Below are 15813 nucleotides of genomic sequence, written 5' to 3' on the forward strand. Positions count from 1 at the left end.
ATGTTATAAGAATTAAAATAATAATGTTATAAAAAATATGTTATAATACATTAAACTCGAACAATATTTTTTGACAGAAATCAGCTGATAACTGTCAAAAATATTAATCGAGTTTAAGGAATTATAATATATTATTTAAAACACACACATATTCTTATTTTAAAAATTAGCAAATTAACGCTTTAATCAACTGATTTCTGTTAAAAAATATTAATGGAGTTTAATTACTTTATATTATTTTTTTTTTAATATTATTCTTTTTAAATAAAATCGAAGAATTGTACGCGCTTGTTTTGTTCTAGTTTTTATTCTAAAAATGCATGTTATTGATTCTCGATTGATTGTCGTTACATTTATTTTGTGAATGGCTGTCATTGCATATTTTGACAGTTGTGTGTGCGCATCGAGACAAAATCAATTGGCAACGCAGAAAAGAAACAACAATACATTTCGAGATTTTCGAGAGGACTTCGAGACTTTCAAGAATCAATAACATGCCTTTTTTAAAGAAGGATATCTATTTAATAAATCGAATAAGAAACTGAATATAAATAATTATTTTATTTTTTTAAATATCAATTATTTTAAATTTCACTATATAATTTCGATGTATTTATATTTTACAGATTACAACTTCACTGCTGCACATCGGATCGGTGAGTCATCAATTTTTGCTTTACTTTTGGATAATATTATATATGAGAGAGAGAGAGAGAGAGAGAGAGAGAGATTGCAAACAATATGAGATTTTATTGTACGTCTTGATGGAAAAAGATAACATTTATACCGGCAATGTGTTCATTTTTTGTTTAACACACTTGCACAGTTATATTTTAGGCTCATTTTATTACGCGATTTAAAGCGATTCACATCGTAATTTGTTCGCGGTTTACATATTTTTCTGATAGAAAATAATACCGCGCGCGTATTAGGAATATAATATATTTGCAATCAAATACGTCATTGACTTTGTATCTTTTTGAATTATGAAACGAGGGATTCACTTTCACACGATGGAAAGCGGCGGGGAATCGCGCGATAGATTGTATCTGCGGATCAATTTATACCGCGAGCTCTATCGCGGATAATTAAAATCTTCTAGTTATCTCGAGCGTTATATCTGAACGACGTTACACATGCGTTCCATACTCCTATAATTGCCAGATTTTTATCGGGCCGCGAGCGTCATAAATCGCGGATGCTCATAATGATAGTTTCGAACTATAGCGAGTGAGAGCGAATCTCATCTCTCGTAAACTCTTGAAAATAAGCCAAAGGGTATGCTTCGCTAGATAATAAGCTTCGTGGTAAATTTCTACGAGGTATTTTACCGTCGTTCTAGAAGAATAATGCTGCTTATATATCTATATATTGAAACCAGATTAAATTTCAACAAATATATTATATTTCATGATACAATATATGAATAAATGATAGGAAAAGATGATTCAAACCGAAAATGAATCGAGCAAGCATTCACTGATATTCGTATTCATTCGTATTCCGGTAGTAGACATATGGATACGTGTGTAAAAAGTGCGTGTGTATTTCGAAGAGATCGATGTGTGTCAGCAGGTCAGCGACACCCATGAGTGGCTCTCTTCGACATTTATGTAGCTGCCGACTATAACGAGCGCAAAACAACTATCATTTGACAGACCATCAATTATCCAATATAAGACTGTTGACTTTGCGACAGAAAGACAATTAATTTATTTGTCTTTTTCACTTCCTTAATTTAATTAGCTTTCTTTTTAGAAATTTATATAATTATTTTTACAATTTTAAAAATAGTTCTCTCTATATTAGGCTATAAAAATTATCAGAATTTAATTATAAATTAATAAAGATAATTTTGAACTTTTTTATATTGGACAATTTTTGAATAAAGATTTATTTCTGGTATACATTTTATTTGAATATATTTAAAAATAAATTTTTTATACATCTATTTTATAATTTTTCCAAGAATTATTACGATTTATTTGTCACGACGATATATTGCGATAAGTATTGCACCATTTGTCGCGACGTAATAAAGGATTAATATAATATCACCTTCGCGCAATGCATCTCTCTCTCTACTACTATGTCGTTTCGTTCAACATATGGTATATACGTCGCCAAGGCGATGGACACATGTCGCTTAAATTGACATGCAATTTTGCGACTTAATTGTGCGGTTCGATAACAAAAAAAAAAGAACATCTGTTATGTTGTAAACAACCGCAAAGCCGTTGGCGATTTCGTAGTTATTCAGCATACTTTTTTCGCATTTAGTGTTCACCTGCGAAACGGATTCGTGATACATGACCGAGAAACCATCTTCTTGAACATAATTGAACCGCTCGTTGATTAATCGTGTGATTTTTCCGATTCCAGAAGCGCGCATTTGATTTCTTAGAAGCGCGCGTTCAGATACTGTCTAATTACCGTCTGAAATTGACTCGAAAGTAAAACTGTGCCGGGTGAGCGCAGAACACGTTTCGAATACAATGGCATGATTACGCGTATAATGATTTATTTCTAATTTTTTCCACGTGTAAGCATAAGCGCGATTGCTCCCGTTTCTCTCACGTTAATTGCCGTCCTTTTGCAGTCTGCAACCGACTTCGACATGATCCGTTGCAAGCACATTGTAGGCGAGCATTCCGCTAAATTGCGAACCGCGAAAACTAAAATCAGATTGCAAAACTCTCGCGAGATGATAATAACGCCCGGCTTTTGAATTGCAAAATTGCATTACGTCGAGCATTCAAGGCTAAATGCGATTGTTCGACTTTTGTCTCATAACAATTTCACATAATTTCTTTTTGTCTCATAATTTCGATAATTTCTCATAATTTCGATGTTAAGTAGTTGAATAACACAGTTAATATCTGCAAGAATAAAGTAAAACAGATACTTGATCATATATATGATTAAAATTAGTTATATATATATATATTTTTTTATATTTTTTATAAAAATAATTTTTATATATTGATCTATATTAATAATTTATGACAATTATCAATATTAATAACTCATGTTTGTAATCGAAGACAAACGAGTGCATCGTCCGGTCAGAAAACTTTCTAACGTCATTTTAACCGCATTGGTCAGGTAATACTGTTCCGCGAAACTATCGCGCGATTATCTCAATCCTATCGGAGGTTTTCACTCGCGAGGACGTTTTTGCGGGTGAAAGTCGAAAATTCGCAAGGCGAAAGAGACACACGCTTGACTAAACGCTAAATTGCACTTTACGCGACACTGTCGCCGAAGGCAGCATACCTGCTGCGAGAAGATAAAGTAATGCTAATCTGCAACCCGTTGCAATTACGCTTGTTAGCTAATCGGTTAATTATTTCCCGCGGGGCGAAATATTGTAATAAACCGTAAGCAATATTTTATTCAGCATATTATTAAAACATTAAGATAAATCATTGATTAATGTAATTAATCATTAATTGAGTATTTAAGATTAATTATAATATAACAATTACTTTTGTCACACAATATCAGAGTAGGATCTTGCTTGTAATGTTTTCTATAAAAAGGAGAATTGATTTTATATTGCATAAATGCGCCTGTCCAAGTCCAAAGCCATAATGTCATTAAATCAGACACTGTGACTGATTGTGAGAAGAAACCAAGATTCCAAAAGGGTTAATCAACGTTGCACAATTAACGGAAGTCTGAATTCTCCTTCGCGTAATAGCCGACATACCTTAATTCGAACATTACCGCCTAGATTTCCATCGCGCATATAAGGAAAGGAAAGTTTTCAGGCGTCAATTCGTTAATCCATGTCCCTCGAGCGGCAGGTAGAATGTACGATATAAGCCTTTGAATAATACGTAAGCGTGGGTTTATGAACTCGCGACGTTACATAATGCTCTGCACCTTATGTGCGTGTGCCAATATCTATTTACTATACAGTCGAGCGTACATTATACGTACAATCGCTTGCAAGAATTCGATTCAACATCAGATTCTCGATCTATTTTCAAGATCAATGGCTCCATTACTTTTCAAGTCTCTGAGATACACATATCGCCTCTCGCATTTTAATTGCATTTTTTAATTAAAAATTAAAAATTAATATTTTTATGTGTGAAATCTTTTAAAGTATAATTTTTAACATCCGAAAAGATTTCGACTGAGAAATAACTTATCAATGTAATTATAATTTCATTGAAATTGTGACATCCATAATTTTTTGCCAAGATAAAAATGAAATTTCATTGACTTCAACGATAGTATCGAATCATCTTATGTAAGTGTTTGATTATTGCATCGATTATTGCAGCACCTTACTATTTTCTCTGCATTCACTTTTTTCAGTATATGAACTAAGAATACGTATTATCAAATTTACGCATATATACAATCGGATGTTACAGAAATAGATTGAGCGTGACACTTTAATCGTTTCGTACGGAAGTATAGTAGCACTTATAAAAACACGCGCGACACGCGACTCGCACCTGCTTTCACGAGCAAAAGAGAACACGCGGTTGTTTGCAAGTCGCCGTCGATCATAAATGAGTATTCGAAAGGTGCGAGTTGACCTTTCAGCAGTGCGCTGATTACTTCGAAAACATTGCACTTCGCTTTAGTAAATCCAACGGATCGTACACACTCTCGGATCGCCGACACCGTTTCTTACTTTGACGGTTATTAGACTTTTCGCACGATTCGAGCATATATGAGCGCGCCGACTTTAATGTTTTATTCGCGTGAGTATATTACGTGAACACACACGTACGTGACGGAATATTTCGAGATAAATTGAGATCCATGACTTCTCTGATATTTAAAATAAAGTTCAGAGTCAATCTTTTCCAGGAAAGATTTTTTAAAGCCATTATTACTTCAATTATGTATTTTCAATATTGAATAACTAAACTACAGATTGAATCTGTGTTAGGAATAATTTGGAATTAGATGAAGAAGATATTTTTGAATCAACATAATTACTATCCACAACAAAATTGTTTTTAAATTCAATTTAAATTTATTTGACAAAATAATTAAAGAAGAATTTAAAAACAATTTTATTGCGCTTAATATCTACGCCTGGCTCTTATTAGCTCTTTTTATATCTGATTTTGTATTTATAATTATTTCGACATAACTTAATTTGCGAAATTCACGTATTTCTTTCGAATCATACAAATAACGATAAAATTACCGATATTTTTTTTTTATTACGATTTTTAATCTATCTTAACAGAGGCAGAAGTCTCGCTGGACTTTGTCCACAAAGTTGATATACAGGATTGCGGCTGGCTAGAGGAAGGTCCTGCAGGGTTAAGGGTTAAGGGCTAACCGAGTTTTCGCTGGCAGGTAACTTCTCGCGGTTGTAAATTAGTAATAATTGGCTCTCCGCTGCGAATTCCATTCAACTTGGTCGCCCGCAATCAGCCCGATCGATAGCGCTATCGAGACTTCGTGTGTTGCATCGTCCCGCGAGATAACGACGTTTCTATTCCGCTAATGTTGTTGCGCCGCGCGCGATTTTTCGAATGACCTTTCCCATAGCATACTCGCGCACGCTGTGGTATTTGTTCAACGAGCGGATAAATAATCGTAGATATGCGCCTATTGGCCAGTACTGATGCTCGCTTGCACTTGCTTCTACAGGATGTTCCATAATTCGTGATTTTGATCTTAATGAATAGGATTCTCCTGTGTAAATTGGATTGTTTTTATTGTACGAAAACTTGGAAGAATCGGTGATTCGAAGCGATCAAAAAAAAAAAGAAAATCATACTTTAGACGGCCAAATCAGACGAATATCGTTATTCATCATGTGTAATCTATTTTTTAGTATAATAATTTAGTGTCAAAAACTAATTCTCATTTTAAGAAAAAAATCAAAACAAACTTGATGATGTTATTTACGAGTTTGAGACATCCTGTAACGTCGAGTGCAAAGGTATCGGAGGAGGCTGATGGGAAGAGAGAAGGGATGAGATTGTGTGTTTCTCTACGAGGCTGGGTTAGATGCGATGTAACCGGCATCGCAATCCCTAATTATGCAATGTTCCTCTTCTTTTTCTTTCAGTGCGGGATCTCTCGCTCCGGCGTAAATTTTCTCACGCACCTGAAGTTCCGAATGCCGCGACTATCGCGGCATTTCTAGACACGCGAGCGCTATTTAGACGCAATTATATACGAGCTGCATAAACGATTCGACCTGGAAGCAGTTCCGATCGTTATCCAATCTAAAAAGTAGTAGAATTAGATAACTTGATTAATGAATGAAAAAACAAATACCACTATATTAGAACTTAAAATATGAAATATATCAGGCAATTTAATTATAAATAAAGATATTTTTCGTACATAATGTCGCGCTTGCTAATCGCGTTGAACACTCGCTATCGTTTTTCATACTTAGGTTGGCATATTGACACGTGTACATACAAGGTTGTTTCAATTATATTTCCGTTCCTTCGCCGTGCGAAAATTAAATTAAATCAAGCCAGCTTTTAAAGAAAAATTCTGGATAATCAAACTGATCTCGCTCGACAAATTCATCGCGCGCTACCATCTCTCGCGAGATGGTATTCTCTTTCCGTGCTCGGTTAAAAGCGGGAACGATGAGGCGGACAATAGTCCGTTACACAAGTCAAGCGGTGGAAAAATTTCGAGAGGCAGAAAGAAGCGCAGACGAGACGAGCCGTAACGAGAATCCCAGAATTGTGTCCGGCAACATGTGGAAACCGACACAGAATCGCGCGCGTTTCAAGCACTATGGTGGGTGAAATAGATTTGTTCCGAAACATACCATTCGACCAGTATATCGGTATATTATTTTAACGCGTTACTTTGTTTTATTTATCGCAGTCTTATTGCAGTAATCACAACGAAGTTGTTAAACGACACATCGGCACACCTATTATAGTGCGTCGTAAAATTCACTTGAACCTACGCGATTGTTGGGTATGAGCAGTCGCACACTTTCCCGGACCATAAATCATTTAGAAAATATTCAGTTGCGTGCGACTATTGTTGCATATCGAGAAATTCGCCGACGACGTTTACGCGGTTGCGCAATAAACTCTCGCTGTATAAAAATGTATCGCGCTTATTCCCACGAAGAGAGAAGGGGGCATAGTAAATTTCTAAAATCAGAAATATTTATGACACCGTAGAAATCAGGAAGTTGTTTCTCGAAAAAAGGTTCGCTTATACGCTTATAACGAGCGAATTAATATGTCTCGCGAAATTTCGAACGGTTCTCGACCACTGAATCGTGCATATTGACTTTTCGTGTTGAAACTTTCAGGAGGAATAAACTCTTGTACGAGGCGCGTCCTACCTAGAGATAGATACCTTAATAGCACAAACACAAGAGAAATTTTGCATTAGGTCGCCTCGCGCAATTCGCAGCCGAGAACCACGACTTTCACTGCCACTTTCATTACTCTCAAGTATGAAATGAGCGTTGTCATGAAATCGCTTCATAGATAGATGGAATTACGATAGACATTATCGTCGCACGACGTGCGTAAAACAAAACGGAAAATCGTCCATCCGCTCGTAATTGTGGCTTCAAATCGTTTAAAACGATAGCTTTTAACATTTTTTCATTATTTTACAGTTTAAACCTCCCTTTCACTTTATCATTTTGTAGAAATCTTTTTCAATGATTTATTAATTATTAGCGCGATATTCTCGAAGGGTACAATTTAAACGATCGCGCATATTATCTTTGACACGTGTCTCTTTAAACGTCACCTTTAATTTGTACTCAAATTTCCGAACGTCTGTATATAATTAGTTTCGCAAACTCTCGACTTCCCATAGTATTATTTATTTGATACTAGAATAAATAAATTGTAGATAAATATAAAGGATATAAAATTATTTTTTCTTAATTGACACTAATCGATATGAAATATATTATGTATATATTTTTTGATACGGATTTGTCGATATTATGTTGCGATATAAGGATCTTATATACTTAAGTAGGAGCCCGTTTAGAGTAGCTGAGATAATAGCGCGGCAAGTCTCTCAAAGGACGAACAGCGGTGCACAGATGCGCGCGAAGCCAATTTAAATACCACCGCACTTTCCGGATGGTGGATCGCGAATTTCTTCGCTTTTCCCTACTCGCTCCATCCGTTGGAAGCTCGGTCCTCCGCTTTGCCGCATAATTATACTCGAGTTAATAATGACTTACGAAGTGCAGGCCTTCGTTCGTCCGTTCGTTTGTTTAGCGGCACCGATACGTAGATACGTAGGCACGTACATATAGGGTAACGCTACATTAAATTAGACTTATCAAGTACAAGCTCTTTTGCCTTGACCAAATTTTTATTTAAAAAATTTTTTTTTTTATTTTCTTAATTAAATGTCTCAATAACAAAGCTTCAAATTAAAATTTCGTTACAATACAAAGGCAATTTAAAATTAAATAGGAAATAAAATATCTTATTTAGTAACATGTTCATTTTATTTTTGCTGCTGAAGCTTAAAATTCATTAAAAGTCTATCTTTTCGACTCAAAAAGTCATAGATAGTCTCGATATTTTCGCTAAGAATAAAATGACTTAGGAAATTAAAAGAATTTGCAAAGTTTGACGATAAAATTTCGAATCACCCTGTAGCTACATGCAACCAAGGTCGGCCACGACGTTGCTGCATTAAATTGCACGGTGCTAATCTCGCGTTGCCTTCGCTTGTTCGCTCGCTTGCTCTTGCCAGCGTAATTCCAGCGGACGACGATTTTTTTTTCGCCGCTTTCCCCGATAAGTATATAGCTTCAGGACGAGCGATGACGAAAATCGCAAGTCACCGATTATCAGACACGGCGAATCTTTTTTCCTTCTGACGCGGGTCTGTTTGTTTCCTGGACACGAGGATATTGACGCGACTGATGATGATAGATAGCTGTGTCAACGATTGATGCTATTACCGGTAATATCGATACAAAATGGACATTGCAAGGTACAATATAGATACACCTGCCCGTTACGAGATAAATCTCTCACGTATGTAAGCAGATTGGCGATAGCCACTACCTAATGGCATCGAGAACGTGAAAATTGATACATGTAACTATTTAAAGATTACACGTTCGCCAAAGTTTCGTTTTGCGTCTCGGTTGAGATATAATTTAGGAAAGATAGTCGAAAGATACTTGAAGTCGCGCGACGCGGCTCACCGATATGTAGATATATTCCGAGATCGCCCACAATGATGATGCATCAAATTGCATGGCGCAGTCGCCACGGTATGTTAACGATTATGCGCTACATTTCTCATGGTACGCACAGCAGCAACATAACTCCGTTGCTCGGTCAACGATGGCTATAAACAGAGATTTTTTTTTTGAAACCTTAGCGTATATCTTTCGAGCAATTATGAAAATAAGTGAGCAATTAGGGCGCGACGTCCAGCGACGCGTAATTATATCAATATAATATAATATATAGAATTTAATGTATCGCGGACGTTAATTTTAATAATCCGGATAAAATAGCATAATTTATATTGGCGATTAATAAGTCCGACTTTTATTAGTCGATTGCTCGCACAGTCTTTTTCGAGAAAGGTAAATTGCAACTCATATTAAATAATATTGAGATTTTAGATTGCGCGTTCTTTTTTTCGCTTCTTTGTCACTCGCGATAATGTCAATTGCACGCAATATCTTCGGTTTTATCATACAAGTACTCTTCTTCAGCTTCTCGAAGGAATGCAAGTAGAACGACACGATTTTCTCCGTTCATCGCCGTTCGCCCCAAATTCGTCGTACGGATTATGAAAGTTGCTGTTCGTCTCGTTTCTCTCTCTGACTCGTTATCGTTCCCTCCAATTTGTCTCTCAATAAATGATAATCGCGTTATACTTTATATTCGCGAATGAAGACATTATTGCGTCAATTTTCGAAACTGTACTATAATTAGAAGCATTTGGTATTTGAATAGACTATCTAATTTTTTTTTAATATAAAAATATTGCGCCAAAAAAATTCAAATTAATTATTTAAAGCATAACACTACTGTGCAAATATAATATATATGCAGCTCTAATTAAGAAACGCGATTCTTTGCGAGAGCAACGAAGCGTTAAGATTATCAGTTGCGTTCGATTAATTCGGCCGTTTTCGGTATCGTGAGGGTGCGATTTAGGGTTGACAGAATCTCGTGACAATCGATTACGAAAAGGGACTTTTTTGCATCGCTTCTGCATGCGCCTCTCTCATTATCATCCTGCCTAATGCATAAGTTCGCCGCTAATGTCCTGTTATTACCGCGATCGTATACACGTTCTTCGTCGTAATGGCCGCGCTCGGTGCATAATCCCGCTTCTCCCTTTGTCATCCTTTCGCCTCGAACGAAACACCCGGGTACTCGAATCGATGAATGCTAATCTGCCGTCAACGAGCGACCGGCACGTCGAACTTCGCGGACCGATTTTCAATTTAAATGGACGGGAAAGATAGTACATTTAAATAATGAAAGCGATAATAAAAAGTAAGAAGTGAAACAGTAATATGAAAAATGTTTTACATACGTAAAACAACGCGAAATAATATGTTTCTTGCATTTTAATATCCAAAGTTTCGCAAACATATTCGTGGGAAACGCGCAAAAAGCGTGGAAAGACAAAAATTTACATCTAAACACGCGATTACAAATGCGTATCTCATTGATTTACATTTCAAATTTCGCAGGTATTGTATCGAGTAGTTTTTACGCAATAACCGAATAGTTTTTACGTAAAAGAGAAATTATTCACGAGAAAGACCCTCTCTCTCGTCACACATTTCTAACTTGATTTATAATTATAATATTTTTTACTTACACTAATATTTATTTATCATATTTTACGCAAGAAAATCATGATTTTCTTCGATGAATATAACGATAAAAAAATAACATTCCGCGATAGAATTTCAATTAAGAACGTCAACTTTCTTTTTCATTGGTATATATATAGTAAAGTAATATTTAAAAGTAAAAGCGAAAATACATATATATATACATATATTACATATACTTAAAGAAGGGAAGTAAAAGTATAATCATTACTCATTCGCATTACATATAAGACATATTCGCTAAACATTTCAACGATTATTCCGAAACATTCATAAGCATTCTGTGTCATATGTCAGAAAATATAAAAAGCGTTTCGACTACTGCATTAACGGTTGTTAAATTGAAAATCAATATTTTAAAATAAAATTTTATCGTAAAATTATTCGTGCTTTTACTTTACAGTCGCGGCAGTAAACGTAATAAAAAAGTATAATTAAAAAAACGAAATTTGTATCTCGGTATATATTAAGATAAATAAAAAAGAGAATGGAATTGTCTTGGAAAGAGGCCACTTCCGAACGAAGACGAGAGGGGCCACTTCATGGACAGGAAATATTTCAGCCTCGGGGATCGATATTAATAATTCCTCGAAAAGCATATTGAAGTCGGTCGAGAAGAAATTGCGATGCTGGATCGCCGTTGCAAAATCGAGGCCCCAAAGTGATTGAGCGTTTTACCTCTCTTGAACGCGAACGACTTCCTCTCTGCGATCGCTCGATCTTCCGGGTTCGCGTCGAGCGAACCTCCGCGACCGATAACACTAGAAGTAGACTCGGTTCTAGCTTTAGCTCTAGTTGAATGTTGCAGCTGAATCTATACAGCTAGATGCACAGCGCGTGCATCGTATGTGTGACTAGACCTACTTTACTCGGTCGAGAGATTGCATCGATCGAATCGAGCGTGATGAAAATACGAAGCGTTAAAGATGTTTCGAGAATTACTGAAAATTTATAATTTATACATTTTTAGATATACTAAATGACAAGAAATAATAGACGAAAAAAGAACTTCTAGATATTTTGAAAATTATTAATATACAGGTTCTGCGTCAAGGCTTTTCAATTCTCGCAAAATTCCATTTTCCAAAGAATTTCCCGCTCGCGGAGAGGAAGCCTAATCACTGCCTTCCTGTGGGTCATCTCGCGATGCAGAATTAATAAGTATCTCGCAGTATATCTAATTTTGCGATCGATCTTCCGGATGTTCGTTAAAAAGTCGACGACAAATGTAAGTAGCCTCATTCGACGGTGGGATAAACGCCGGCTGTATTTATCTCTTATACGGGAATTTATGTATACGGGAAGTTTTACGCGGTCGCGTTGTTCGACAGGAAATCTTTTTAGCTGCAAGTAGCATGTTTCTACAAAACGATTGCCGGAGAGACTTTGAGATGCGTCTTTCATGCATGCCAGAGGAGATCGCGTGCTCTTTCTCTTTCTCTTTCTTCGATGTTTATGGATCCCTTTCGTACCATCGATCTTCCGCGTTCTACAACGCGGTGAATGCAACGAGTATTGTTCTAAGAGCAACAAGGATGCGAACAGTGAAACACGCCTAGCATGATCCTGCCGCGGGTTATCGTCCTGGCATTAATCCTTTCAGAATTTGCCCGATGACAATCACGAGCGTGTGTTAGTTAAATGAAGTCTGCGTAGAAGAAGAGCATACTTTATTATTATTATTTTTTTTTTTTTTCGAAACAAATCTCGTTTTTATATTCAATTTTTACATACACAACTAGAAAAAAAAAAATTATTTTCGAATAAAATTCTCGCCGATATAAATACATTGTTTCTTAGATAAAATTAAAATGTCGATCATATAAGTTCTCGATACGGTTACCGGAAGTCATTACGGGAAAAGAAGGCAACGAGGGCGTCGCGGTGATATCGGATGATTATCGGATTCAGGGGCGAAGTTCGCCGACGAACTTCCGGCCGTCGATTCTTCCGGGTAAACGCCCGGAGTCGTCGACGCCGGTATAATCGATATCGTTCGACGACCGAGTGAAACGAGTTTTGGTGCGCTAGTAAACACGCGCGAGGGAGGGAGAGAGCTCTCCTCGTTTTCTCTCGGAGACGTGGTCGCGTATGTAACTCTATAGGAAACCTTGCTTACGCGAGTTTCACTCCGCGTCGAGTTCTCTGTTACCTGGACTGCTCCGTTCCGTCACGGAATACCCAGGTGTAAATGCAGGAAACGATCTACAATGCGAGATGAGTCGAGCACCTATCGCGAGCAGCATCGCGCGAATGCGCTTTTAGCGCGCGAACCTAACGCGAGCGCAACGACTGTCTGACGACCTTATTCTTTCTCGCATGGCGAAGTGTCACACGCGCTTATATCTCTCTAGCCGAGCTACGACCGGTTGTCGGATCGGAGAGAAAATCCTCTTTTTCTACGTGCTTTTCCGCACAGGAGCGCTGCTCCAGTTTAAGTCACTGCGGACTGCGGTATACTCGCTGTAGCAGAGCGAACCTTGCATAATTGAGACGATGAAGACGACGCTGGCCCGAGAAATGGCAGCACGAAATATAAACGGAAAGAAAGCTCGTTTCGGTGCTTGTTAATAAAGTTTTTAATTTACTTTAACTATGTTTACGCAGTTAGAACTGCTAATAGAATTGTAATTACTTCGTTAAAAAAAAAGTTAGATAAAATCTTTATATACATTTTTCTCTAAAACAGCAGAATTTTTATTCATGTAATATCTTTTTTACCCATCGCTTCATTTTTATTCTTTGCTTGAAATTTTTCGTCATAAACGGATAATGACGCTTTTTTTGTATTTATTTAAATATATATATAAATGTTTTATAAACGTATTAAAAAACCGTTCTTCGCATCTCTGTTATAAATTTGATTTTTTTTTATTCCAAGACATTTGGATACTTCATGGATGTTTAATAATATCCATTGAATACATACGCTATACGAGCGGCGATTCTCCGAAGAGGCATTGTAATTTACATGGTCGCAAATCGCTTTCGCAATTTCGCTCGCGAACGTGTCGCATCTTTTTTTTTTCATCGCGCGATCGTCCGTCCGCCGAGGATTCGCGAATCGCGATCGCTATCGCGATCGTTCATTGCCTGTATGGCAATCTCGTACTCGACATATAGAATCCTTTCCTCGTCCATCGACACCGTGTCATCGGATAGCCGCAGGATATACGTGCCTAGCCGAGAGAAAGATGTATCGATTGCCGTTTGCTTTTGTGCGAGTTCGTTCGGTCGCCAGCCTCCTCGAGATTCGAATACATTGGGGATGCACTTCGACGCGCGGAGAGGGCTGGAAAGATAGGAGGGTTACGCGGCCGGAATTAATGCGGAGAGCGAGTGAGTCTGGTAAGGGAAAAGGGATTTATGCACCGCCAGCGTTGATCAAATATATCTCCCGCGGGGATATGTACCTTCCTCTCTCTTCTCCGATGCTCGTTTTACGTTTCGCGTAACTCTCGTCATGTATGCGAGCTCGCGTTTTCCTCTGCGCGAAATACGATTCTTAGAATCGCAGCTGCATCGAAACGTAAAGCAGACCTTGGAAGAGATATGAGTAATTTTCTAATTAATAATTATATTGTGTAATTTTATATATTATTATAATTATTGTAATCATTAATCGCGTGGAGTATTATCAAACATCTGCACATTTTCAAAATCGTAGAGCTTAGAAAGAAGGTTCAGAAAAAGGTTCCGCCTATATTGTTTCGAGAGGTGTAATTAGCGTTTTAGCACAAGACCGTCAAAGAAGCGGATCTGTCCGTATGTTATCGGACGAGATGAGAAAGAGATCGCACGAAGGTGGGGAACAGAGGAAGTAAAGGAGGGAGATGAGGAAAGAGAAAGAGAGAGAGACAGAGCGCACTTAAGGCCTTTCGTCACGGAGACGAGGCGAGAGACGGCCGCGCGCGGTCAATGGCTGCGGTATCCGCAGGTTCAAGGAAACCGGGCTGGTCCGATTCGATATCGTGTCGTGTGTTCCCGGGGAAACCGAACAGGTGACGCGCCTGCCTCTGTGAAAATGCAGGTTAATGGAATGCCGTCTAAGTAGCCTCCGCCAGTTGCTGCCATGCAACTGCATACGATTACCGCGACTGGATTCTCGAGAATCTTCCTTGCACGCATCGACGATCGAATAGAGAACTGTGTCGTGCCTCTATCTTACACACGTCTAACACGTATAAAATTCGCTGTAAACATTTTCGTTGCATGTACGCGTACAATTTACCCCATTATCCAATTTATCGCGTAAATTTTACGGACATTCTATAAAGATGTTTGGCAAAAATGTGATAAATATGACATATAAAATTTTATAGAAAAAAAAAATACCGAAAAGAAAAGAGACTACATTCTATTTTTTTTTTTCTTTACTCTATCTATGGCATCAATCGAAGATAGAACAATCACAGAACAATCCGACGATTTTGAATGCCAATCGTTCCCTTCGCGCAATCCTAATGAGGCAACAAATCTCATTGTTATGTGAATTCTTTCATAAGCGCACAACTCTTTTCATAATCTACTCCTATCGATTATTCCGAACGAAACAGCGATTTTTTTCATGTTTCTGATAAGAAATCCAATTAAGTTCCACACGGGCGTGTTAAACGTAAAATTTCTCTCGCAATCAGGTGCATGCTGCATAAGATTATATCGCAAAATTATCATCTCGATCGTACAATATTTATAATATCGAAATAATATTGATTTATTTCTGTCGATTTATTCGTGCGCGATTTTTTTTCAACATATCCACATGCCCCGATATTTTGACGATTGTACGAAACGAAGGCCGCTCCACGCGACATAGCAACGAACTCATCGATCGGTCACGAAGGCGGCTTTTCGAATGAGAGACCACGAGAAACCCCAATCGGACGACGACACGAACGGGGAGAAGCGCTCGGCGTTTCACGGTGTCTATATGCGTGCGTAGGTGTGTGTATGTGTGTACTCGTGCGTATCGATCTAATGCCTTT

At 37.6% G+C, this 15813-nt stretch overlaps 1 protein-coding gene across 2 annotated transcripts in view; it reads right to left on the bottom strand.

Moving 5' to 3' along the window:
- Positions 1 to 15813, bottom strand: part of LOC145941027 (uncharacterized) — a 35861-nt gene that overhangs the window by 19672 nt on the left and 376 nt on the right. The window lies entirely within an intron of this gene.

The sequence above is a fragment of the Prenolepis imparis genome, unplaced genomic scaffold (assembly GCF_030444845.1).
Source record: "Prenolepis imparis isolate NDT839.2.m4 unplaced genomic scaffold, iyPreImpa1.0 SCAF_9, whole genome shotgun sequence".
In the NCBI taxonomy this organism is placed as follows: domain Eukaryota; kingdom Metazoa; phylum Arthropoda; class Insecta; order Hymenoptera; family Formicidae; genus Prenolepis; species Prenolepis imparis.